At 39.8% G+C, this 27,899-nt stretch overlaps 1 protein-coding gene across 2 annotated transcripts in view; it reads left to right on the top strand.

The window, feature by feature from the left end:
* The window catches only part of LOC122404580, a 164,961-nt gene that overhangs the window by 43,916 nt on the left and 93,146 nt on the right, over positions 1 to 27,899 (top strand). Inside the window, exon 2 of one of the 2 annotated variants that reach the window (XM_043408662.1) lies at positions 17,573 to 17,694. The exons of the other annotated variant lie outside the window; for it this stretch is intronic. The gene's annotated coding sequence lies outside the window, so the exon portion shown is untranslated. The remainder of the gene's footprint in view (positions 1 to 17,572; positions 17,695 to 27,899) is intronic. 2 annotated transcript variants of the gene reach the window in all.

The raw sequence follows: 27,899 nt of genomic DNA, 5'->3' as shown, positions 1-27,899 counted from the left end.
TCCAAGGAAATTACCTCCGATTTCTTGATTCCCTTTCCACCGCTTTTTCTTCTTGGCTCCATCCTATTTTTCTGTACTTTGTTCTCGAGAAAAATGGACTTCCTCGTTTCGAGCGCAGAAACTTACAATAAAAGCTACTCTCCGTCGAATGATTGAACGACATATTCGTTTAGAAACGCGCACTCGATTTACTCCAATTTCACTCCCAACATTGAATACTGAGACGACGTACCACGCGAATTACTTGAGAAGACATTTTAAGCGTCGTATTCTAATTTATTTAAAATTTCTGTGTGTTCGCGAAAATTATCTTCGATTCTTTGACCTCCTTTCCAATGGATTTCGTGACTCTGTACGTTGTTCTTCGTTGAGAAATCTGGACTGTTTCGAACATAAAAGCAGAAAATAAAAGCTATTCTCTATGGGACGATTCTTTGTTTATAAACGTGCATTCAGTTTATTGCCGCTTCAAACAGTAACTTCTTTTCTCACGAAATTCAGCTTCAACGAACACTTAGTTCCGCCTGAAAGATTAAATGGATCATAGAAGGAAGTTTTAAGCAAAACTGTGTTACTTTATGATACTCTAGGTCCTACGAAGCCTGTGTTACGTTTTATTCTAAATCTCTGTAGAAAGCGTTGCACTTTTTCGAGGATAGTCGTTCAGGAGGCCGACCAAGGAGTTTTCATTTGCTAATTGGGATTGTATTGCTTACGGGAAACTGTATCCCTTTTCTCCGACGAAGCTACAAGAGTTCTTTGCCTTTGTCGGATCACGTGAAGTGAACTAATTCGATAAGTAAACCTTGTTATCTTAGAACTTGGCAGCTACAACTTCCATTTTCAATGGACCGTAGACCTTCTGAGATAATTCAATGTCACAATTACAGTCGAGGATCGATGCTCGAAATTTGTTGTTCGCGAGCACGTCGTTTTCCGTTCCCGTTTCGCCAAATCTTTCTCGTTATCGGTGTCCATCCGGGGGTAACAGATTACCCCGACGCTTAGAATTTATCTCACGATGACTTTTAGCGTCGGATACACTCGAAGGTAAAGCCATTAAGAGCCTCGAAGGCGAGAAGACGTCGGGAGAAAAGTTTCTTCTAGCTCGCGCAACGTTTCATGGACCGAAGTGGATCGTAAATGGGACGCGAGAGAATTGGATGCATTCAGAAACAACGACTCGTTGATGCCGTTTCCGCTGGCCGGCTGTTTTCGCGTTGATTGTAGAGGCGTTGGCAATTTTACAGAGGAAAACGAGCGGAAATAGGATTTCCGCGACTTTCGATAACGAAATCTACCTCCGACTATACTTTGAGTTATTAGAAAATACTACGGCGAACAGAAATACAAGACCGCCATTTTCGAAAGATTTTCTACAAAAATTCTTTTTCTAAAGTATGATTTATTCTCTACGCGTGTCATTCGAAAATGTATTCAACCGGGAAAATAATATTTTCACGAGAAAAGTATTTTTTATTCTATAGACTATGACGTGAAATATGTTTAGAATGTTGCCTTTAAAAGTTTGCGAGTTTCGATAATAAAGTCTCGAGAATAATTTCGTTTCCGTTGGAGTAACAATTTAAACATTTACGTCCACCCATTGTGCTCCGAAAGGTAAACGTTCTTACGTGAAAAAGGGAATTTTTAGAACGTTTTCGATAGTCGTTATCAACTTCTTCTATTCGTAAAAAGTTCGGTTAGTTTCGCGACAGACCGTGTATAACTGAATGTCAAAACGAGTTTCACGCGTTTCTGGAAACAGCCGTCGAAAATGTTAGTATTCATGCATCGTCCATCTTCGAAAGTGTCCCATCTCTAGCGTGTATCGCGAACAGTAATAGTCGCGAAAGAAGAAGCTGAATTCTGGTGGGCTTTGTACTCGCGTGCAACGCTCGTGTGAGCTTGTTGGAGAGGAAAGTCCGTCGAAAGTTTGGAACACGCGCCAGCAAGAACAGACGACGTGCAATTCCGCGACAGCGAGGCAACTTTTTCGACTCGACAGTTTGTTTTCCTCTGTCTTTCGTTCCTTTGAATTGTTCTCGCTCGCAAGGTTTTCTATCACCGGGAATCGTTTGGCGCGCCACTTCGACCGGAAACGACGTTCATGCGTAAAACGGGTCGCGTTTTACCTTCGTTCTGAATATGTTCTGGGACTTCTTATTCGTTTCAATGTGCAAAATGTCCCTCGTAGCACACCTGATTAGCATTTTTATTTCTTACGATGAGAACAGGTATTTTAAATAGGAAAACTGTGAAATGAATTCTTAAAACATGTTGTCAAGTTTAACGTTCTGAACAGTTTCGTTATACATATCACCGCCGCTATTATATTGCAAAATACATAGTGTTACCTATATGCTCTTCGGATACTATGGAATCGAACGTTCAGTCACACCGAGAAGGTCAGCAATTTGCGTTGCACCGGCGAAAGCATTAAATTATTTCTAGCATCCCTCGAATATTAATGAATCACGCTCGAGTGGCGTTAAATTTTCTGAACCGGCGAAAGCCTTCGACGTCTTTTTCCGTCAGGTTCCTGTATCGAAAGTAGCCAGACAAAAGCCCTCGAGCGCAACAAGAATATGAATGGGGTCGCGAGAAAAGTCGTTCGTTTTGCGTATCGAGCCACCGGCATTCGCATAATTCGTCTATAAATATCGCCGCCGGCCACGGGGCTCGGTGCAATTTAGCGGCGAATTTGCACCAGAAGACGTATATGCATGCACTCACGTAAAGTGCATTTTATCAACGACACAAAGATATTCTCCAGAGGGAAATTTCAGACCATTCCGTTCCAGTTTGTCGGACGAAATGATTCTCACGTGAAATCGAGGTTACGTAGTCTCGATGAAATTAGTAAAATTCTTATAATTGACACGCCGACGTATAAATAATGCACTCCGTCGTCGACTCAGAGTCGAAAGTTAATTAGTTTGCGGGTTGTACGTTATGCGAGTCGTGCGAATTAATTCGAGTCTATCACTGTCGACGAGAGCTCGAACGCGCAGACACCAGCTGTTTCTATTCTCGGAAGATCTATTCAAATGTCTCAGATGTTCAAGATATATTCGATTCCTGTACAAATAGAAATTGTTTGTCTTGGTACAGAATTATTTGCTCTGTTCATTTTACGTCGAAACTTTAGTGAAAAGTAAATCGAGTTATTACTTAGTACGGTGGAGATTTGCGGATTGCCTGAGGCATAGATTTGGAAGAAAAATGTTCCAAGTGTACCGTTTGCTTTAGTTGTTAACCACTCTTGGCCATTCATGCTCATAAATTGACTCAAACCAGTCATCGCGACTCGAGCAGTTCGAGCTCTTGTCCATTGGCACCATTGACGGCCATGAACAATAGATTACAGTACAAAGTATTACATGGATAAATAGAATACAAGTTTAATGTAAAAATACAACGTAAAGCTCGTTTCTGAAGTCGCCGTGTACGCTTGTCGTTGCATCTAAACTATTCAATGACGTAGCAACCCTATTTTCGATACATGCGCGCGAGAGTAAACGTACAAAATGCATTGACCTTTTTCTGCATATTTCGTGGGGGGACGTACGTCGACTGCTATTGCAGTTTTATCATCGGAAATGGAAGATGGTTGTTACAGTTACAGCCACGGGAGATCTGATCGATTACCATTGGCGGCAGAAATATTTACGGTGCAGTAAAAGTTAGAATTGCGAGCGGAGCCTCTAAAAGTGGATGGGTACGCGTTCTGGTGGGAAAATGGATAGGAATGGGTGGGTCCGGCGCGCAGAGAATGGAAAAGCGGATGAACAGAAACGCCGAACAACGAATGAGTTTTACTCAGCGACGATAGAAAAGAGACAGAAAAAAAACGGATAAAAACTAATAGAATAGGAGAGAAAGGGGTGGAGGGGGGCGCGAGCAAATACGGCGAAGAAAGAAAATTGATCTGCTCCGTGTTTGCCTTTCAGTCTTTCTACGCCGTTGGTTTGTTCGTTGTTCTACCGTGTCGCTTGTTCTTAATTTATTCAGAACCATTTCACGGTCGGCGCTGAACAGCTTCGAGGCAAATTATAATTAATTCTCGCGCCACCGAGAGACGAAAGAAAGAAACGAAAACGCGGACAAAGCTGCAAAGTAACCTTCGGTGGCTCTCGTTTTTACCTCTTTTCCGTCTGCGCCTTTCCGGCTTCTCTTTAATTATGATAACGCAAATTTATTCGAGTCCCTTAAACTTCTCCGACGGACAGAGGTCGAGCGTAAAATTCCTGTTCGCGATAGTCGCTTCCGTGGGCGGCAAGAATATTGTTACAGCAATTTAACGGGTTAAAGGGCACGGCGCTGGACAAAGTATTTAACGGAGTTGAATCGTATTCGACTACAATTTCATGAGAACAAGCGTAGGAATAAAGATGCATTCGCGTGGTTATAGAACTCGTAATATTATTTGTTAGCAATTTATATTAAATTTGATTAATGCAACGATTAAAATAATTAATTCTTAAATTTAAACGTTAAAGGAAATACGTTTTCATTCGCAACTTTTGTTCAAAACAACAACGATTCAGAAATTTTGAGTTATATAGTATAGAAATATCTAATATCTAAATTTTGATCCCATAAAGGAATAGCGCGGAGGCAGAAAATGTGTCGGTTTTGTTTGTTTGGCAAGGGAGCCTGACACGGGAGGGCGTTATTCTACTGGCTGTGTTTCTCAGGCTCGTTTCACTGGCTACATCACCCTGGAGAATTCGGAGTGCAAATGCAAAATCGTCTCAGTCGCGTGTTCTGAAACCAACACACTCGGGAGATCCTCCCTAATGGTAATTACGGAATTATTACCAGCCATTTCGGTGATCACACTTTCGAACTAGCGGACGGGATCGATTTCTGAGCTCTCTCGGTCTTTCTTTCCATTTACTCGAAATTTATTGCGGGATTAAAATTTCGTACCGTGCCCTCGTTCGATAATTCAAACGAAATTTTCGCGAAACGATGGTAGCTACTTTGTCCGTTGACTGAAATCCGTTTTTGTCGCGCCAATTCAATTTTATCGCGCCAATCGTATAACTTTATACGACGTATTGCTGCAAAAGGAAATGGCTGGCACGGTTTCACGCGAATATTCTAGCTGAACCCGTTACACTGGCTCCATGTACATTGCTTATATTTTGATTAACGAAATTGTGTTTGAATAAAATATCTCGCGTTGCTGTCCCTTTTCGGGGAATTGTAAATTTAAATAATTCATTGCGCGACATGGATTTATCGAAACATGTATCGTGTACCGAATTAGTTGCTCGATTATTAACGACAACAATGTTTAGTTGCCGAATTAGAATGGAAATGCGATTCATTAAACAGGTATTGTATTAATGAATATAATATTAGAACATTATAGGTTTGACATGATTGTAGATTTGCTCTGGAATTTAACAATGACAATTAAAACGAGGAGTGGAAATGGGAAACTGTATTGCAAACATCGTTCCACTTTAATATAAGTCGATTTCTTACATCAGTGGACTGAAAATTTTTATACATAGATACACAATTGTAATGTTTGTTTTATCGAGTTTGATGAATTACAATTTTTAGAATATCAAAATATTATTCGAAACGAATAATCAATTTTTTAAACATTCAACACGGTACAAAGTACTCGATGTCAATTATTTTCATTTATAATTTACAAAGAAATACTTTGTTCCTATAGCTTTTGGTTAGAAAATATTACGCGTCTTTCGACGATCGTAGTTCAGAGATATCCCATTCCAGCGTGGATACTGTTTCCATAAAATTTCGCGAAAACTCGGCGTTCTATTTTTCATGCTTGTTTTGCATGCTGCCGTGGTATCGTTTTACGGTTACCCGTTCTCTGTAACTCATTTTTTTTTTTGTCTCCCCCTAGTCGATTTTCGTTCGTTCTTCTCTCAGCCAGCGTTAAATTTGATAAAAAATTTCCGCCTCTTTACGGCAGCCAGTTTGTAATTTGATCGACCGAGAACTCGATCTCTCGTTTAGCGCGGACGACCGTCGATTTAGCGAGAATAAATTTTTCCCCGTCCCCTTTGCCTCGTTGGTAGTCGATTCCTTTCAGCTCTTGTGCGAGCTCGCATTTCAAAGAAATCGATCCGCCCCCGGCCGTGCAAATGTGATCTATGAATAAGCTCGTTCGAAGCTACGTATCGATACATGCGCGCGAGATTGATGGAACGGATGTAATACATTCCAAACGAATCCTTATCGGTTCTAGCGTTCCTCTGGCGCACGAATACGCCCCGACGACCGTTAAAAAGTGCAAGTAATATCTATCGTATTACGTGTACCAGCGAATATTCCAAAAAGTATCGACAATATCGAAGAATTTTATTAGACGAATACGTCGGATTAGCTCCGAGGTTGCGCTCAAAAGCAACCCGCGGCTGTATTTATTATTATACACGGTACATATACATCGTATTGTACGATAAAAACATTTAATACCAATGAAACCACCTTTGATCTGACCACTGATGCCACTCGAAAGTACAACGAAACAAAATGGTTCCTTTCAATAATTTTCTACCTGAAACACCTGGGTACGTTGTCTCGTATTTTCAAATTTCGGAACGTTCCGTACCCAGTAATCCACTTTCGGTGCACAGCCGAGAAATCCGCTATTTTCGTATTTATCTGTCCAGCCACCTGTGGTCCAGCATTAACAGATCGACCAGTTCGTTTCGAACGGTTTTTGCGTCGCAGTTTCAATAAACGGTCCGCGCACTTGGAAAAATTTCGCCGCGTATCGAATTGGTTTATTCGTCGTTGCGAGACCGAAATTCTCGCGAGGGAATAACGTAATAGACGGGCGAATTTTCGGCGAAGGCCATCGATAGGGCGAGAAATAGCGGGATCGAGCGCGCGAGACCGTTCGTTTCGTTGCCGAGTGGCCGGGCGGAATCGACAATGCCGCCGATTAAACGGTCCGAGCGCGGTGGTCGAGGGGTTAAAAAAAAAAACAGACGAAAAAAAAAAACGATAAAACAAAAGGGCAGCAACGACGGTCGATCGCGGGCAATCGAGCACAAATAGGCGAGCTAGGAGCCCCGGCGCGCATTAGGAACCAATTAGCGGTTCATTTATTTCGATCGCGGCGCGGCCGTTGCATGGGAAAATACTCGAGAAGCCCGGACGGTCAGAACGAGATAAAATGATTAATCGCCGTAATTAATTGGTGAGCCATCGCCGGGGGAACAGGCTTTCGCTTGTCACGCCTCGAGCTACGGAAGCGGAGAGACAGAGGTACGAGAGAATTATTAACGACGTCGTGGACGAGCACGATTTCTCTCGTATTAAACGACGCTTGCTGCACCGCTGGTCTCTCCCCCACACGGGTGCAGCGATTTTATTTGCCCACGTCCGCGGATTTCATCCCAACGAATTTGATTTCTCGGGTAAATGTTATCGTAACGCTCGCCGATGTTTGTTTAGATTTTTTTACGACCGGTAATGCGACGAAACCGCGCTGTAAAGTTTTAAAATCCGGCTTTTTTGGTGTCATTTCGGGGCTTGCGGTTTGTTACTTGAATTTTACCTGGGGCTTGTGTACTTTACTTGATACAATATCGATTTATTGTAGACTAATGGTCTCTCGGATTATCGTTGAATTCTTTCCGGGTTGTGCATATTTTATTCGTAACTAACGAGTACAAAATTTGTCCAAATCTATCCCGTTATATACAGGGTCGGGTGAGTACTTGCGAGAGAGGTACAAGTAGAACGGGCCCTCTGGTGGCGAGCCACGATTCCCTAGGAAAATTGAAATTGAAATACCTCCTAAACGAACGATTGTTTAACATAAATAGGTTAATACTTTCTCGTCGAGAATATCGAGGAGCACCAATCGATGCGATAAAAAATACATGATTTCGTTTAAAGAAACGTTAATGACCTAAAGAAGAAAATCGTTGCATCTGAAACATTTTATGCCAATAATAATAACGTGAACCTAACAATACACGGTGACCCTGCACGTAGAAAGTGTTGGAGAATTGGCAGTCGAAGCTTGGGGCGTGTTCATTGTGCGTTGTCGTAATGTGTTCGGAATGGCGTTGACCTCATCGTTCGATCGTGGCATTAGCTGGCGGCTATAGGTTCGCCTGAAACGTTGAGAGGAGCGAGTCAGCCGGATAAAATTCGCCGCGGACAATTTTTCCGGTGCTCGAGCCGCGAGCGAATCGATCGAAGTGGCACACACGGTAGCACACACGTTAGTTATATAGCGGTTAAGGCGCGGGAGAAGTTTAAGAGGCACGTGAAACGGAACGACCGTCGGGTAAAGTGCGAAACTGAGTGCAAAGTTGTCGGACATATGTGGCGGAAGTGTTGAAAGACACGGGCGAACTGTCCCTTCGTCGTTCAGCCGGAAGCTTTTATCGTTCCCGAAACGTCGTGGCAACTTTTCCTTGTCGAGCGGGTAAAAGCAACGTCGATTGTGTCTTCGTTCGCGATACTTTTGCTCTGACCCTCCGGCTTCCGACCGATTAATCTTTATCGATTAGCCCGTTGTTTCACGACCGTGAAGAAAAGCGGTTGGGAGAAAAAAACTATACGGGGACCCGTGAACGAGGATTTCGTTTCCCTTCGGGGACGTTCCGTAGCTTCGACCGACGAAAATGACTATCAGCTCCCGCAGAGTACGCAGGTGGAGACTGATTAAATAGGGTGTTCATCGTAACGGTCGTCACGATTTCTCGAAAGCTTCTATTTTCATTTGAAACGAAAATTCTAACTTTGGATTGAAACAGTGGCGTTTCTCGCGACCCCAGCAAAATTTTCTATCCAAGCGAATGAAAACCGGTTTATTTTATAAGGTTGCCACCAATCTGTGGAAAAACTTTGTATCGATATACAGAGTGTTCAGCCACAAGGGTGGACAAATTTTCTAACAAAATTAAAAAATTTCAAATCGCTCTAAAAAAATTATTTTTAGTCGTGGGGGTCGCTTACAATAATTTTTGGTCAACAGACATACCCCCGAAATCCTACACGCTTTTGAGAAAAAAATACTTTACCACAAATATAATGTGTGGCCAGATGTAAGGGTAAATTCTGAGTTATACTGAAGGGCACAGTATAACTAAATGAGGAGAAAAAGACAGACAATTTGAAGCATATAATAGTAGGGAATAATGAAAACGACAAGTGCAATTGCACAAAAGTGAAGAAAAACTTAAAAGTAGAATAAAAAGTATTTCTACATTTGTCCGTGTCTGTATACGTCAGTATACTATCAGTTAAAATAAACAATACTACACCAATGTCATGTGCAATGTTTTCAAATATCCACGCAAGCAGAAATAACATTCGCTCGACAATTTTCAAAATTGATTGTCACAAAGATGAAACCTCGTGCAAACAATGCTATTGTACATTTTCAATTTATTTCTATTCAAGGAATTACTACATTTCTAGTTGTTCGTTCGATGTAAATATACCGAAAATGACAAGCTGTCTATAATGTCGGAAATGTGTTCGACAACGTAATTTTCAGCTTGTATACACATTTTTTAACAAGCGAGAATTCATTTTCGATTTAGTATCTATTAATATCACGAAAGGATTTTAAATATATCGTAACATTCGTCGATATTAATCGATTTCGATTCACAAGTTGAGCAAACTTTTCACGAATGCAAATTTAAAGATTATTTATTAGTTTTAAAGAAATTAAAATAATTTCATTAATTTAGCTAATAATGTAGCACTTTTTGTCGGGTTTAGTTTACAAATTAGACGAATTACTTCCGGAACGGGCAATTGATTTTCGAGCAACGAAACCTTAAAATAGAATCATGAACTCAGGCGCCATATCTTGCAAACGTCAGTGAGAATCCTCACCCGGATTAACGGGCTAGGAACCACTATTCCCGCGATTCATTAAAGTCTCAATGGTAGCAGCCTGACGACGAAATCGGGTTTATTACGTAATCCCAGGATATTCGGACCCCGAAGTAGTCTTCGTGATCTTATTTTATCACGACATTGCCATACACAAATCATAGACACTGCCTCGAAAGTGTTCCCGTTTTTATCTTTAATTTTGTAGTTACGCTAACTGTCGTGTTTGTCCGTAATTATGAATTCCCGGAGTTGAATTAAGTGCATTTGAAATGCAAAGGAGAAAATGAAACCAACTAAAGCTACGACGAAGCACACCCTATAGGTATATTCGTACTTTCAAATGCGTTCATTATTGGCCTAGTATGCATAATCGTACATTATTCTCATAACAATGTTATTATTAAAGTCTGTAAAGTTTTATTTTATAAATCTTGGGAACGATCATTGTGGGAACTTAACGCGTTGATTCAACATTTGTTGAGACATATTCGATGATATACCTGTTATTCTGTAGGATTCCTAATGATCTTGGCACTGTTCTACGACTTATCGATGCTCATTTTACTCGTAATTAGCAACCATTTCGACGAACTGAAACTGTTATCAATTTCTGTACTTTCCAGTAGATTAAGTCGAGAGACGTATAAGAGTATTTGAACGGAAGGGGCAAACATTATGGATTTGTAGACGTGGTAGAATGTCGATTAACCGCGATGCTGGTCTCTGGAAAGCCTATTATCGGAGAAACTGTTCATCGCAAGAGATGAAGCAAGCCTTCCTGCATGCTCTGAAAATGTTTGAGTTTCTGACAATATTAGTTTTCTCTTAGCATGAACAGTAACTGTGTGTATATTTGCTTGATGTTATACTCGAGTTCGATAACGCAAACCATACTTACTTGCCAAGATATAATTTCTATTAGGCGTTTCTTAATAAGAAGAATTTAGAACAATATTATACGTTACGTTGACATCAAGACCATTACTTTTTAAACTATCTATTCGCTACTGAACGTATACGTTCACTGACTTTTTACTTTTACGGTGTAAGATATGTATTAAATCGAACGAAAGGGAGTTACATTTATTTAATTAATTTAATTTCTGAAAGTCTCAGAGAGTCTGTTCTACGTAGAAATTCAAGCAAGGGAAAGATCACAAAGATCTTGATTAAAACATTTAATGTGATTACGAGTTTTATCTCCGATAGCGAGATTGGTTCGAACCCTTTCGAAACTTGTCACGCTGGACGAGTCACGAACCCTGTGAGCACATAACAAAAGCTTGTCGTTGCAGTATCGTGTCGTGAACTATAGGTCGACAAGCTTATCGATGGTTTTATGGCTCCGGTCCCTTTCACCGCGGCCATTCGATTCAATATCATCGAAGGTTTACTACTCGACGATCGGGCGCCGCTTTTATTGTGCCCCAAGAGCTCTTCCTTTCCGTGAATGTTCATTTGCTCGTGGCTCGCGAATGGAATTGGCGCGAAACTACCCTGCGAACATTTCGTTCACTGTGGCGATTCTTATCTTGCAACTTTTGGCGTTTTACCAAACTAATACAGTTAAGACGTTACAAAAACATGAATTAATATCAATTAATTATAAAGTTCCTCACGATAGGAGTCATATATCTGTTATCAAAAATATTTGAACTGTTATGTTAGGTTTAGAATATGTTTGTGTGGATACAAAACAAAATTTTGTAATTAAATTTAGATTTAATTTTTAAATTTGCTTCGATTTAAATTCTAAAAGTAGGTTAAGATATGGGTAATATCTCAGAGGAAGTGTCAGAGCTCCGAAAAAGTTACTCAATTCTTAACCTATTTCTGATTTTAAATTTATATATGATTTTTAAACTAGTTTCAATTTAAAATCATAAGTAGGTTAAGATTTCCTCCTCACCTCGGAAAGACTATCCAAATCTTAACTAACTTTTGATTTTAAATTAAACCCAATTTTAGATTTAGCACAATATTTATTTTTTAAACTAGTTTTGATTTAAAAAAAAAAAGTAAGTGAAGATTTGCGTAGCCTTTCCAATACGGTTGATTCATTGGTAATTTTTTTTCCCCGAAAATTCGTTACTGCAAACAAACTGGAATTCGCAACAGGCATTTTTCCCCAAATTTCGTACAGTACAGCTCTCTATAACGTTTAATGGATGAATTTACGAATCAGCGCGCCAGCTTGTACTTCGAAATTGAATTGTTCCATTTTTTACGTTTACGAAAAACGAAGATTCACGCGTAACGAACATGATTCTCACCAAATATCATGAATAATCTGAAATACGATAGATTCTTGGCGCTATATTTGGTTCAATTCAATGTTTAATTGATCCTCAAACAGTCACATTAATATAAATACAAATATCAGATTTTAATAGAAACCAAATGCAAGGAGTAAAGGAAAACAGAATAAAAAAATTAGTTATTTATTCATTTCGCAAAATGCTCTATGTTCGTCGTGTTTCGAATTCACGTTTGTATTAAACAATCAGTCGGTGTATTGACTTTTAAGCTGTATAAGGGTTTATTAATTAAGAGATGAAATGCACGCGGCGGGCACATTGGGATTCTAATTACTGAGATCGAACATAATTAAGCATATGGCTGGATTTAATTTTCACGAGGAGTGAACGACCGTGGCGTATTGTAACGTCGAGAGTGTACGTACTGTATGTCAGAGGATATTAATGTATCATTTACACGACACGGCACGGTATGTCGTTATATAAATGATTGTGATGCACAGAGCTGTCGTTGCGCATGACGCAAAATACCTGTCCCCTTGGGGGACCAGTGACAATCTAACTCGAGGCAATTATTCACACCTGCAACAACGCAAAGGCGAAAGAATTAGTCGAAATCGAAACACGTCGGAGAATTTTTTGCAAATCGATCGAATAATATGTAAATATCCTCCATCGAAGATTTAAAAAGAATATTCCATCGTCCGTTTCATAAATCCAGTCTTCGAAGTATCTAAATAGGAAATTACAATCTTGATACCTTCGAGGGATGATTATTAATCTCGAAGGAGTTTAATTTACTGTAAAACTTTGGCCGGAATCGCTGTGGCCACGTGGCCGCATGAAAACTTTCCGGCCAGTGAAAGTTCGCCGTTCAGCAATTTCGCGTTCGTGAAATTGATTGGAATATCTCGAGGCCTAGAGATCGAGATCGAGAAGTTTGGCGAAAGTTCGAAGTAGCCAAAGATTAGCAAGCAACCTGGAAACTACGATTATGAACAAAATATTGGACGCGATCGCGATTCTTCCTCGAGATCCAAGAAATGCAATTTAGAAAATATTTTTAGGATTTTGATATATTGTTACCGGGATATTTCAATCACGAAAAGAAACATCAGATACGAAACCGACGCGGTAAATAAGTTTCTCGAATAGAAATGTGCCATATGTCGTATCCTTTTCTTTATATTCGGAATCTTGTGAGTTATTGAGGTGGACATGTATTATTAAATGACAACTGGGTCACCGATTTGTTATTCGTGTTACGGCTAATTATATGCAATTCTATATTTAAAACCCCTACATACGCAACAAGTAGAACTTTTTGAACTTTTGAAGCCAGTAACGAGGCGTACTTGGGACATTTAACAGTTTTTGTTTCAAAAGGTTACAAAGTCGCAAAAAGTTAAAATCGATGCCTGTGTATTTTACAACTATACAGATTTTCACTTTACACCCCTCAGTGCCATTTTCATAATTATTTTAATTTATAAAACATTTATAGATGTATTAAATTTCATTAGGAATGTCGTGGGGAGTGTAATAATATCCATTTTTCCCCATAGTCTACGCATTAATGATACCACAGTACAGACAACATTAATATAATTGTATTATTTCATATTATCGATTTTATATATTTATAATTAGGTCACATCGTATTCGGATTGGGGATTTCGCATTGTGGTCAAATTCTATTATTATCATTATAAATACAGTTCGTGTTAAAATATTCAAACAGTATTGGATTTAATTTTTACGTGCGAAACTTCGTTTTCCAGAAAGACATTTTAGCGCGTCTGACTATTATTAGCTACTTCTACTTAAATTCGTGAATACACACGTATTCAATAAATTTTTTCTTAATATCGGGTGTAACGAAAGGTTAATTAACACGTTGACTGCCAGATGAAAATTACAAACTTCTCACGAGACCAACACTTTAATTTTAGACAATTGTAGATGACATAGATTAAAATTTCTTTAGTTAAACTATTTAACGATGATTTTGTCGGCATCGATGACAATGTGATCGATATTTTATTCCTTTGCAATAACGGGTAGCCGAGTTGCAAAGCATAAAGCACGGAGGATTCTGTCTTTGACCGTGCCAGCTCGAGAACCTCTGATTCCGTACGTTTCGCGGCGTTCAAAGAGCGGATCGAGTGGAAGTGGTGGTAACGGGTGGATTATCGGGGCAAAGGAGGAAGATCGGCGACCAACGGTGAATAGAAGGAGAAGGAGGTCTCAAAGGGACGAGGCGGCCCGTGAATCGCGAGACGTCGTCGATTCTTTTTGGAAACTTTTCAACGCCTATTTGCCGCGAGGTCGAGAGGCCTCGTCTGCATGGAAATCAGCGGTGAATCGCGTCGGCTGGGTGAGCGGATCAAAGCCGCTTTTGTTCTCGCGTACGAAAAGTCGTTGGAGTGGTCGTGCACGAAAGTAGAAAGTATATACACGCGCATTCGGGATCGACGCGACAGAGTTTTCCCTTGGTTCTGAATTATCGTTGAACGGGCAGAGAGCGAGAAGTTCCTTTTACACCGCTGACGAACTCATCAGTCCCGCAATTCTCGCTTCCTTCTTCGAACAAAGGGTTCGCGAATTTCAGGGTTTCGACGTTGCGTTTCGGTCGGGGCGCTTGGGAGCTTGTAAATAGAATTTTTTCGAAAGAGGAGACGCACAGGTAGACACCTGTGGCGACAAACGACAGGAGACAAGAGATCGCGATTCTGGATTAAAGCAAACTTTGAAGATCGAGAAACAATTTTTATATGAGATAGTAAAATACTCTCGCGAACGTGTGTACCTTAAAATCTCTGAACAAATCGTTTCGTGTCGCGAAAATAACATGCCCCAAAAAACGAAATTAATGTAATCGATATACATTATTGACAATTTGCATAAGGATTATGCATATGTATAACTTGAAACGCGCAATTTGATACTGATTTGCATAAAACGCGTATACGGAGTGTATCCAACAGGTGTCCATACAAATTTTCTTACCCTGTAATTTTTAATTAAACGAAAATGTTATAAACGCCATTTAAAAATTACTAGAACGTTATATTTAAATCGGGAATGAAAATTTAATCCTACGAATGTTTATTTCGATAATAAGATATTCAAATAAGGGATGTGGATTCCAATTCACGATGGAAATTATTCGACGAATGAGTCCTGTAAAAAAAGATCGAATATTATTTCTACTGATTATGAAGGATTCCCCCTAATCATTATCGAGAAATACCATATCTTGACAGTAATATAACGCGTTTATCGATTACGAACGAAAACGTGAGACTGGGATTTTTTCTTTTGTCGTCTGAATTGCCAAGCTTCTTCGATAATGGCGCTGGTATCTCGACGGTAACGGATGCGAAATTTTCAACGGGCGAACTTTCCTGCGATTCTTCTCTCCGGTTGCCTCTTCGTTCCCAGCGAATTTATGCGAGACGCGAAAGTTTTCCGCCGACGCCAGAAGCCGGTCGTTCCCCTTGCCTGAAAATCGCAAAGACTCCTTTATTAAAGAAAAGAAACGAAGAATAATTTACTCCACAACGACGGAAGCGTAGTGGAATTGTTCGGTTTTTATTTTCATCCCTGTTAAAGGCCGGTTCACGAAGAACTCCCGGTTTCTGATGCGCGAGTATATTATTCTCCGGGGATATTACAACGATTTAAGCCGCATTATGGCTACGGAAATGTGTTTGAAGTCAGCGGAAACTTAGGAAGAGGAAGTTAACGTTGTACATCTTAAGGTAAATCCACCCACATTTCTCTTCTTAATCCGGTATCTGGAAAACGTTTCGAGCGAACTCTGTAATCTCGCAAACCTCGGGAAATTTACGTTAGTTACGAGTGTAATTGAATAGGCTAAAAGGGCTTATTCGGAGGGCACGCAATGCTCCCAGACATCGAGTTGATATATGCGTCGAAATCCAACTGTAAACATTATATTTTATTAGGTATCTTTTGGTCCATATTTATTGTAATCTCGAGGTAATTCATCTTGTCGAAGCTTCCTCCGTCAAATTGTTACCGCATAAAAATACTTTTGCAAGAGTATATTTCCTTAATAACAAAAACAGATGAAAATCTCTGATAGGAAAGGTTTGTCTTTGTTCGCGCCTCTAGCATCTTCCTCCGAGTTCCCTTCGATCGGTCCACCGTTCCTCACCGCAAGGTAAACTCCTGAAAAGTCATAATAAAGCAGCTCATTCCGCGCCAGCACTTTTCCCGTTCGTCTTCTTCGCCGTCGTTCCTATTTCCATTCGCTGGCTCGTGTTCCATTCGCGCTCGTCAGTCCTCGACCTCGTCGCCCGTTGCTTCGTCTTCGTTCCGAGACCTCCATCTCGACCCTTTTACAGGCAAACTCGCTTCAAATTGCCCCTGGAAATCTCATTTCCACTTGCCAAAAAAAAAGAAAATAGAAGAACGAAAGAGGAAAAGGAAAAGTGGAAGAAGTATTACACGCCGTCGCCGGGGGCCACGTATACACTCGGCCCGATGTCGCGCGATAGGATGACACGGCCAGAATGAGACTGTTAAGGGCCTCTACGGGACAGTGGGGGGAAAAAGGGAACCGTGAGAAACGACACGGGCAGAAGTATGCAAATGAAAGAAACGGAGAAAGGAATGCAGACTCTCCTTTACAGTTTACTTTTACAGCCACTCCCTTCAAGATCATCCACCGATAAGCGTCAAGCTTCCTGAATATCCACTTTGTCGTCGTTGACGTGTTCGAGAGACACGTTCCGTCTTCCTGCAACGAAACGACCAGCGTTTCTCGCGGAGATTCTAATAAAAATCGTGGATGGTCTGGGACTAAACAGCCCCTGTTCCTTTAAATACTCGCGGTCATTGGAATTTCGTAGCTTCTACTGTGCAGTGTAAATAGCATCTTCCGGTGTAACTACCTGACTGTCGGTTATGAGATTCGATATTATATGTAGAAGAAAGGCAGAAGGTCTATAGTTGTGATACTACAATTTTGAAGTTTGTATATTGTGGAAAAATATTAAAAGCAGAGTAAAGTAAAGCGGTCTTCGAGACCAGATGTTTGGGGTAGCAGTATGGTGGCAACAGTTCCCACACTCGCCAGCAGAGGGCTACGGTCAACCTTTCTTTCCCGCACGTACTCGACTGTAAACAGATCATTGAACAAAGAGCTCTAATATTATGAAAAGAAAATTGTTTTCTATGAGAACAAACTTTGATAGCCGGTGCTGTCTCTAACTAGCGATTAATTAATTCGCAAGTGAGCGACGAAAGAAATGATTAAAGTAGGGGAGGGGGGAGGATCTTGAGAATAAGGCAGCGTTTAACAAGCTATTGGCAGTACATCGTCTCCCATCCTACAGCCAATTTTCACTTAATCTTAAAACACGAATTCTCGTTTGCGCCCCGCGGAGATTGATCGAAGTTGTTCCGGTGTTTTGCAGGAAGTGGCTGCGTGAAACAACACGATTCAGGGTAAAAACACAAGGGAAGCGAGGAGCGCTAGGACTGACGGGGGAGAGTGATTGAATAACCGAAGAAACTTAAACACAATTTCTGGGTCAAGGTAAGCGTTTCTTTCGCTTGGAACGGCCTGGAGACTCATGATTGGCCCCACTTTGTTTCGATCCGAGTTCAAGCAACCGTTAACTTCCTGTTGATTTTTTTTTTTTCTTTTAAGAACTTTCAAGTTATTATCGTCACGTTGTTGGCCCTCGTGATACCGTAGAATTCTAGAGTTTCTTTGTATCTCTAAAAATAACGGAGATAATTAACGTGATCAAAGTTCTTGCACCGCTCTGTATATCAACGCTGATCAACCTTTTCGTACGTGCGAACTCCTTTTTTTAGTCGAGTGACCTTGCGAACTACCCATGTACGCAAGGATGGGTACAAAATTAGAATCCGATTTCAACGTTTATTAAACTTACAGGGGTATAGTAATCGTAAAAATCTGAATAATATAAATATAAAAATTCGAAATATACATTTTATAATGGAATTCGAATCGAACAAATATAAAAATACTTGTTGCATATCGGAATTCTAAAATCAGTATCCAGGTCGTTGTAATTGCGAGCCACTGTAAGTGACTTTGAGAAAACACGAGATTGAAAGAAAATCGATACTAGTTTATTCGATTATTTTCAAGCTCTACATGTCTATCCAAATTGAGTAAGATGTTGCGTCCTACAGACTTAATAGAGAAAGTTCAGCAGCGATGTTAAATTGCCTTATATTATTCAAAACTTTGTGAAAACTATGGAACGGCGAGCTGGCCAAAGTTTCAAGATACGAGTGAAAATAGTCCAACTTGCACGAGTTTAAGGATACGAAGAAATTCTTGGATACAGTTTCGGGCGAAAGAAAGTTCGATAATTAATAACAGTATATTTGTCCAGGGGATATTTATGGTAAAACTTCGTGAAAGCAATTCGGATATCCGAAGACATATTGTTCAAGAATATCAGGAAACTGCTACAGTTTCAATCCCATCTTTTTATCGGCGTTCAATATCAATTTTTGCTTTCTTTACTATTTGACTTTGCATCGTGCTCAAGTAACCTTTCACATATTTTTTTTTATAGAAACAACAGTTTATTTTTACCAAACTAAGAATACCATTTTACATTGTTGTAAAAATAATTTCTGTAAACTGTTACCAACCATATTAACGAAATAAGCTGAAAGTCTCGACGGCCGGGCAAGCGTCGAAATTACATTCACTTATTTTATTTATTTCGATACAATTAATAACGCCACGAATAGGGGAGGAGTGGGAGATCGGTTTCTCTTAAAATTTTTTTCGTGCACAAAGAGTTTGGGAACATTGGAAACTTTTGGATAAACTTTGATCGTCGGCTGCCAGTGAAAGCGCCTGGGAGTTGGCAGTGATCATTGTCTCTGCCGCTAATTAATTTCGGCTCACCGATTTCTCAGAAAGTTTCAACGAGGTCTGGGCTACCGTAACTTCTAGAGGGACGTAACCGTCTAGTCAGATGAGGTAGAGAAAACAAGACGAACCCGGGGATGAGAGAGCAGACGCGACAGAGCGGTTGTCCTGGAAATCCTAGAAAGCCTCAGGGTCAGATAGGAGGGTGGCAGAGGCATTTCAAGTTCGCCTAAGCAGAAACAGACTCGTTTCCGAGTTAACTCGGATTAATTCTGAAAGTTCCACGAAGTAAACCTCGAAAGGTTGACCGACGAGCACCCTCCTTTCAGGGGGACGAGGATGTTTATTAAATTTTGATACTTCAAATTTCAAACTTTCCACCCTCGGCTATCTGGTTCTTCGTGCTACATTGGAGAATCGTTTGCACGGAAAATTTTAGAATTTTACGCAGTGACTTGCCTTCTTCGATTGTTTTTTTTTTAATGAAAACTGTTTAATACTGTCTCTGTGGGAAATTAAATGGCTGTTAGTTGAGGTTTAAACTACAGAGGACAATTAAGCACGCGCAAAATGATTTGTTAACGACAAGTTATACTTAATTATAAGAAAACATTTCCTTTCTAAAAAGAACACAGAACTGTTTACTTAGCTGTGTAGTTTGCAGAAAGAAAATAAAAAATGCACGATCAGAACATAGTTTCGAGTTTCGTTAAAATTTTATTATACAATTACGATTTATTTTTCGCGCAGAATAGTCGGTTGTGCTTCAGGTATGAATTTTATTTTCCGTATGATCGAGAATACGTTAGCGCTATAAATATTTCTCGGTTGTACATGATGGTGATCACGGCAATTCGCATGAGATTGAAAAAAAATTCGAGCAAAATTAATAGCAGCTGGGTCTGTCAAATTAATCATGAACGGTTAGCTTTCCCGCCATTGATCATCTTGGCCGCTCTGACGTTGCCTTCTAGGCAAGAGACCGGCGGAAATTCAGGTTCCCCAGGGTCACAGGGCTCGCGTGTCACACATATATATCTGTATATGCACGCGAATCGAGCCGGAGCGAAATTTCAGACGCGGAGATTTCGTCGAACTAATACCCGCGGGGCAAGAAATTGCAAACAAGATCTCCTCGTTGGCGCCTGAAATTAATCCTTCGCGTGCAACAGATGAGACGCCGTTGCACATAATTCTCCTGTAACTTTCTTTGTTTTCGTCCACGGTCCGATCGGTTATGGTAAAATAATATTATTTATTACGCAGAACACACCGAACCAGGTGGCTAAGAGAAAACTTCAGAGCACAAAAATAATTAAAAATGTGCAATTTGTCGCGCGACTTCGTTTTCGTGTTGCGAGCATTTACACGTTTGAATAATTTTGTTTAATTTGTCGTACCAGTGCTTTTCAGGACATCCTTTTTATTGCGCCTCAATTTATAAATGAAAATCGAGAAGCAACGTTTCAAACCTTTTGCAGGTTCCCGTCAAACGATCTAGCACAATTCTATGAAAAAATATACAAAAGTTTTGCGCAGAATGTATTTGTACAAGCATAGCGTATGAAGAATGCATACATAAAGTATAATAGCTAACCTCGATAGCTTAACCTCGTTTTTTAACTTTTGTACCTTTCCATGTACAATCGTATACGAGAGGTAAACAAATACATTTAGTGGATCATCCAATGGATCATAAAATATTTTTAATGGAAAAAAATTCTTCGAGGAGGGGATTACAAAGTTTAAAAAATTTGTAATAAGGTTGAATTCCCAACGTCAGAATTTGATATTCTTCTATATTTTTATATATATAAAATATAGACATACGCAAAATTCTAAAGACGCACAAATTGCCTGACCACCCTGTTCATGTACTGAGTTTGAATATTATCCTTTCACTACGAATTTTCCGTACAAACCCAATATACGACAGTGTCAAATTAAAAACTGGAACAATTTATTTTCCTACTGAATGAGTTTCACGTGGAACCTGCCAGAATATATCGAGCCTTACAAACCGAAATTCTTCGTAATCGCGATGTATAGGTCAGTAGAAAATGTCTTAATCATCACGTTTGGACGTCGACTGTGTATCTGTATATATATGCTTAATAAAAGCACAGTCTCGTCCTAGCCTTAGAATACACCGGACGAAATAGAAACGCGTGGAGCGGGGGATCGTAAAAAACCACCCCCCGAGTCGTTGTTGCTTCAAATTAACCTTTCCCGGGTCTTTGTTGTCAAGTGACTCGGGTATCCGTTTTACGAGCGGCTTTCAATCCCCGAAAAGGAAACGCGAGTCTCAAAGAGGTGAAATTACTCGACGAAATAAGACGAACTACGTTAGCCGGGGATACGGACAGTTTGCAGAACGGGTAAAGAGTAGGTGGATTTTTTCCAAGCGAGTACGTTCTGATTCCGTCGGCATTACACGAGCCGCTGAATTCTGATCTGGCCAGCGAGATCCAGTCCCGTTTCTCTCTTATTTTCGGTTTCACCGTCGGTCCGTCTTTGTCCGTTTCCTCGGTGGCGTGCTTAAGCCCTGATTGGCGAGAAATCGATATCCACGGAAGACGGATGATCGGTTGCGTGAAGATCGAATAAATACGCTTCGTTGGCCTTGGCAAACATTGGAGATTCCGCGTTCAATCGACCCCTCGACGATACGCGAGAGATCAAAAGCTACCTCCGTAGATTTGTATTGCGGAATCTTCCCGTTGCTTTTCGATGAAATTGAAAATACCACGGTTCCGTTTAGAATTAGAAGTCACGCCGCGTCTTCCGCGCGGCACGAGACGTCAATCTTTTCCGCGACTTGGATCTGGAAATCAAATTTTTCGTTCCCCGACGTCTGCGTGCGACTGTTTGACGACAACAGGTCGATAAGAGTGTCTGTCTGCTCGAGACTTCCTTCCGTTCGAGTTTACAGATTCCATTTAATTTTTCTGATTCGTATCCGTTTGTTTCTTCAGTCGAGCGGTTTGTCAGAACTTCGTCTCCGTTGCAAGGAGTTTGTCGATGCGTGATTCGGTTGTAATGGGCATAAGTAGAGTAGAAATTCGTGGTACGAGGCTCTATTTGCAAGGAAAATAACTTTGGACTGTCGAAACAAATAATTATTATAACATTGTATGAGTCGATGGTTCGTGACTTTGCAACGGGCATAAATAGAGTAAAAATTTGCAGTACGAAGCTCTGTTTGCAAGAAAAACAAACTAAGTTTCAGGCAAAATAATTATTATTGCATCGCGACGATTAAAAATGTGAGAGCCACTGTTCCGTGCAATGTATCCCCGCGATTTTGAATAATTGGTGGAATCGAGAATGTTGATTAACCCGTGATTCGCAGATGCGTTAAATTAACAATATGAATAACGTCAAATATGGAGAGCACACGTATTTCGTTCGGTACAAAGCCGATTCGGGGCTGGTCAATTCTGTCAATAAATTTTACATTAATTGTCCCAATCTGACCGATACCGTGTTTTTAACGCAATCATCGGCAGTCGCCGCGGATTTATACGAACGGTGTGCATTATTCAAATAATTGCAACTCAAATGGAGTATGGAAATCGGTCGAAACCGCGAAACCGCGAGGACGAGTGGCCGATATGCTCAACTGCGTTATTTTTCGTCGCTGGTTGCTCGAACAAAAATCTTGTTTTCCGTTTCCATCGTTCATCAGCGTCGCTCTCTCGACGCCGACGCGTCGTTAAAACGATGTTAGAGGCCTTCGCCTGCGGGATATGCGCAGTTATTTCGTTCAACCCCCTCCGGGAAATGGCTCGTGAAAGCTCGCCATACATAAAACCCTTTCCAGCAAACGGCGCGGAATAAATTTTTCGAAAGCTGTTGTGGCGATACTTGCTCGCGTCCCCGTAGAACGATGGGGAGCGATTGATCGCGACAGAGTTTCGGCGAAAAGTATTTTACCCCTTTCATTTGTTCTCGCTGCGTAACGGGACAAATCGAAGGGCAACAGTCGATAGAATTTGGGACCAACATTTTCAGCCGAACACAGTAAATTCAGCAAGTCCCGCTTTAAAATAAATTTTATTTAATCGGGTATCTAAAGGTAGGAGAGACATTATTTCGTGGAATTTCTTTCGAGCAGCTTGTCACTTGTTTGTAATTTTAATTTTGGAGAGCAAAAGAAATCACCTAGAAATAATAAAATTTTTGTCTAGATTTGCTGTTTCGACATAATTTTGAGACGCAAAGACACGCTGTTCTCTTTGTTCTGCAGTATGAAAATACAGGATGAACTTCACACGTAGTTTCAATGTATCCAAAAAACATAATTACTCCTGATTGATTGAAATCAACAGCAAATGCGACAGAAAATACATTTCGATGCACATGTTTGGTGCTAAATATTGAAATTAATTTACACGAATGCAATCGCGATAGTATTTAAACGAATGATCATTGCTGCGTCATAATTTCGTAATTCTACTATGAAATTCATTTTAAGGTAATTATTGTTTAGGGAAAATAATGACTGTGTTCTTGTTTGCCAGCAGAATGATTTTTCTTTTCCATAACTCATGTTGTTTATTTTATTTCGTCTCTCATAATGACGAATAGTAATAATTTCGTGATTAATAATGATCATACACATACAAAAATAACACGACAAAGTAATACGGGATTTAATATCACATGATATTTAAATAAGTACCACAACCTATTTCTGATTTTTTAACAAAATGAATCGATCTTCGTTATAAATTATTTTCATTAATTTGAACGAACTTTACATAAATGATCAAAATACGGTCCGCGACACGATAAAAATATATTCTAATAATACTTCCTACGGGCGAAAGAGACTGATTTCTTTTTTAGAATTTCATTTCATAAAAGTTCACGTTAAGGGGTTATATGATTGATGTTGTGTCTCTTCCACAAAGACGTAAAATATTGTACGACTAAACGTGCTTGAATGCGAGCGTGTTGCGATTGTTTTTACAAAAGGAACAATTGATACCTCAAAAGAGAAATATTCTTCGAAAAAAACGTTTTGATTCACGCGTATCGCAATTATTTCTGTAAAGAGAGTTTCTATTTTTTGGAAATATCGGTAAACGTTTGTCACGACCTTCTTTGTAAACATTTTCAACCAATTCGCGAAAAAGTGTCCGAAAGGAACTATCTTTTGTGCTCGCGTATTTCTGCCCGCAGATGCAGCCGGTTGTAAATGTCATTCGTCGGCGACGATTCATTCCAGCGTGTTCGTCGAAACAATAGTCTATCTGCGTGACATGTAACAAGAAAAATTACAAAAAAGGTCTCCCCCGTCGCTACAGCACCAGCACCGTCAACCACTGCGACGTGGATGGTCGCGTTCAATCTGTGTTAACGTTTTCATTACGGCCGATGCTACGATTTTCAGGCTACGACTCGAACAGAAATTCTCGCCTCGTGTAACGAGCTTCGAATATCAGTCATGTGATCTATGAAAGGGCGATGTAAGCCGCGAAGAATGGAGTTATATTGGATCTCGCCTTGTTAAATGTGTCAAAGGTTGGGTGAAATTCGTGAAAAAGGTCTCCGGGGCTTCCTTAACCCGCGAATAAAGTTGTGCGAATCTCAACGCGAGTTATATACAGCCAACGTCTTTTCACATTGCTGGCAAGTTTCTTGAAATATCACGAACTTTAATTTCACGAGATTTCTTGTTAGAAAGTTATTTTAAGCGAATTAAAAATTAATTCGAATTCATTACAAAGAGAAATGTTTAAGAACAATTCTGAGTGAATTGCTTTATGTTTTACGGAAACTGGAAATAATTTTATCAAATAAATTCACTAATAGCAAATAGTAAATTCTGGTATAGAATGAGGGCTAACAAAAGATTGGTGCTTCGAAGAATTTTGTCCATTTGTAATAATATAGAGGTTTATGCAATAAAGAAAATAAAGCACGTTTCCACTAGAATTTTTCGACAGATTACTAGAGAGTGAATGATTGTATTTCGATTAAAAGTATCGAATACCTCCGAGATATATCGTCCAGTTCATCCTCTTACTCTTGAATGTAACGAATCGTGGCTCAGTCTTTCTGGGATTAAACGGAAAGCAATATTTTCAGGCAACATTGGTATCCGCCCAACAAGGGAACGCGTTCGTCCCTCTTTCACTTTACAAGAGCCTTAATTGCTCCCGCTGCAAGCATTTGCATTTCAAGTGGCTATTGCTTGCCTGCATAATGTTTGACACAGCTGTAGCAACGGGGATGGGCCAGCCCGGTGGAGGACGGCCGTAAGTACCATGAGAGGCCACTTTGTATACCGTCCCGTATTACCAGTAACGCACGCGTGCACACGTTGCCGCAACGATGCATCGGACTGCGGGAAAAAATTCTTTTGCTTCGTTGTTTTGCCAGTCGACCTCGAATTTTTGGAAACGCACACTCCCCGAGAAAACATTTGCACAATCCTAACGTTGGTGCATAATTCTATCTAATAATAACACTTACTTCGAATCCTGGACATTCTCTGGAATCCCAGACATTTATGGGAATCCCGCACACTTCTAACTGACATTAATAAAATTAAAAATTAATTTAACAAAGCTGCGTTAAATGTAGAGATTCACAAAGTATAGGGACGAATATAAATGTCAGTACGCTATTCTCTATATAATTTATAACTACTAAAATAGTTGTCTGTATCTGACTCATCTATATACGAAAACAAAACAGTTTTGTATCTTCAAATCATGTTATAAATGGACAAAAAATCTTTATTCACCCTCCATTTCTCGAAACAAAGAAGTGTTAGACGTGTTAGTCGTTCATGTGCCAACAAGTGATTTTTAGAATAATTTAGAAAACATTAAGGACGAGTTTGTTTTATTTTAATCGTAAAGAATTGTTCCTTTAAATTATTTTCTATTTCATTCGTAAAGTAACTTTTGCAATAAAAAAAAGTATTCTTGTTTTGTAAGTTTTGACCTTCGGGATCGAGTGTCAAATATTTAATAAAAATTGCTTCCACGTTCTGTGTTGTTTCCTCTTCCCATTGTGCTTCACAATTGACCGACTCTCTAAAATTGTGGTCGGGACAGTTTAACAAATATTCGACAATTCATGTAGATGCGCCGGTCGATCGAATACTCTTCTCCGGTAAACTCGTAAAACCGAAATGTCCTTTGAACTATAAACGGTATTAATGACTACGTAGAGTATTATAGTCGAGGAAATGGATTTATTATTGTCCCCAGACTAAGCACTTCCTTTATTTCCCAGTATCCCAATTTCTTTCTGACTTCAGGACCATTAAGTGTCCCGTTTATTTCGGGTTCTTCGAGTTGTAAAACTTTCAGAGACGTTTCTATTGGTGATTTATCTGTTGGAGCATTAGTCTTTGATCGTCTCTCGTCGCTTCAAGTATAGTAAAACGTCGATTATTGGGATTAATAGGAAAACAAAGGACAATGATACAAATTGGCCTATTTTTGATACGATGGGTTTGTTATTGTTTCCAACATCGTTTAGAGAAATATAAAACTTTATCATTTCAATTACTATTTCTTTGAATTACATTTCTTATTGATTCATGCAATTTATAAACGAAAGAATTGCTATAACGTTATCAAAACAATTCGTCAAAACTAATTGCGTTAACTCGATCGTCGATTCATGATTGTCAAAGTATAATGCATGGTTATAACTTTCAAGGAGGATCAAAACGAATTGTTTCGTTGCTTTTGTGCATTTTATCGAGCGCTGAATTGGTTCCCCACATGTTATACTCTGTATATTTCGCATCGCGAGCGTTGCGAAACGAAACGACATCGGTAAGTCCACTAGGCTGCCATGAAATACGATCAAAGTTACGAACTGTCTCTGCGGTTGTTATCAGTTGCACCATTTGCAGCGAGTTGTTTGAAACTGCGCGCTGTCCTCTTAGCAGCTAGGCGTTAAAGTACCTTGTAATTTCGAAATAGTCTACATACGAAGAGATAGTAAGCAGTACTACGAGCGTTACGAAGTGAAATGAAAGTGGAACGTCCACGAATCTGCCCGGAATTACGATTCAAGTTGTAAACGCTGCCCCGATGCGTTATCGGTTCCGCGGTTTCGTAACGAATGTATCTCCCAAATCGACCTATATTCGACGATAAAACGTTCTCCCATCGGATGGCGTTAGATTGTGTCGTCGATGGAAATAAATTAATCTTCGAAAAAGCGTCTTGTAATTCTCTAGTTTATCTATTTACAAATAGCAGATGTACTCCACCTACATTGACGATGAGGCAACGCTTATTTGTTTCTTGTAACTTCGAAAAGTTGGAATACAAAACCACTATTCGATTTCCTATAATTTGTTCCCAGTCCTCGTTTACGAAGTCGATTATTTCTCAGTTGACTATAGCTCATTGAAATCGCATTAGTCTTGTCAAATGGAGCCTAATGGACTATCAAATCAAACGAAATTTCATTGTCGGTACCGTCGGTGGTTGTAAAATTTTAATAAACAGTCCAGCAACGCGTAATGAAAATGGGCGCGTGCAATTTCGAAGATACTCATCTTTTATCCATAATTGAGACATTGTTGGAAGCGGCAAAGCTTCTCCTTTAAAGTGGTTTTTGGTTTTTGGTGATCCGACTTTTCGTTTTCGAGATATCGTAATTTATGTAAAAGGTAATTTTTTTCTACGTACAATAGCCTATTAACGCGTATTAAAAATCATAAAACTTTAGACGCGTGCAGTTTCGAAACTACTAATGTTTTATTTATAAATGAGCCATCGTTGGAAGCGGTAAACCTTCCTCTTTGAAATGGTTTTTGGTTTTTGTCGATCCGACTTCCAGTTTTCGAGATATCGTAATGTATGTAAAAGGCAATTTTTAAAATTTCGCTCTCTGCC

Source organism: Colletes gigas, unplaced genomic scaffold, assembly GCF_013123115.1.
Source record: "Colletes gigas isolate AHSC1104 unplaced genomic scaffold, ASM1312311v1 Colletes_gigas_Sc00003, whole genome shotgun sequence".
Classification (NCBI taxonomy): Eukaryota; Metazoa; Arthropoda; class Insecta; order Hymenoptera; family Colletidae; genus Colletes; species Colletes gigas.
The sequence above is the reverse complement of the archived record's forward strand: the minus strand, read 5'-3'. Positions and strand labels throughout refer to the sequence as shown.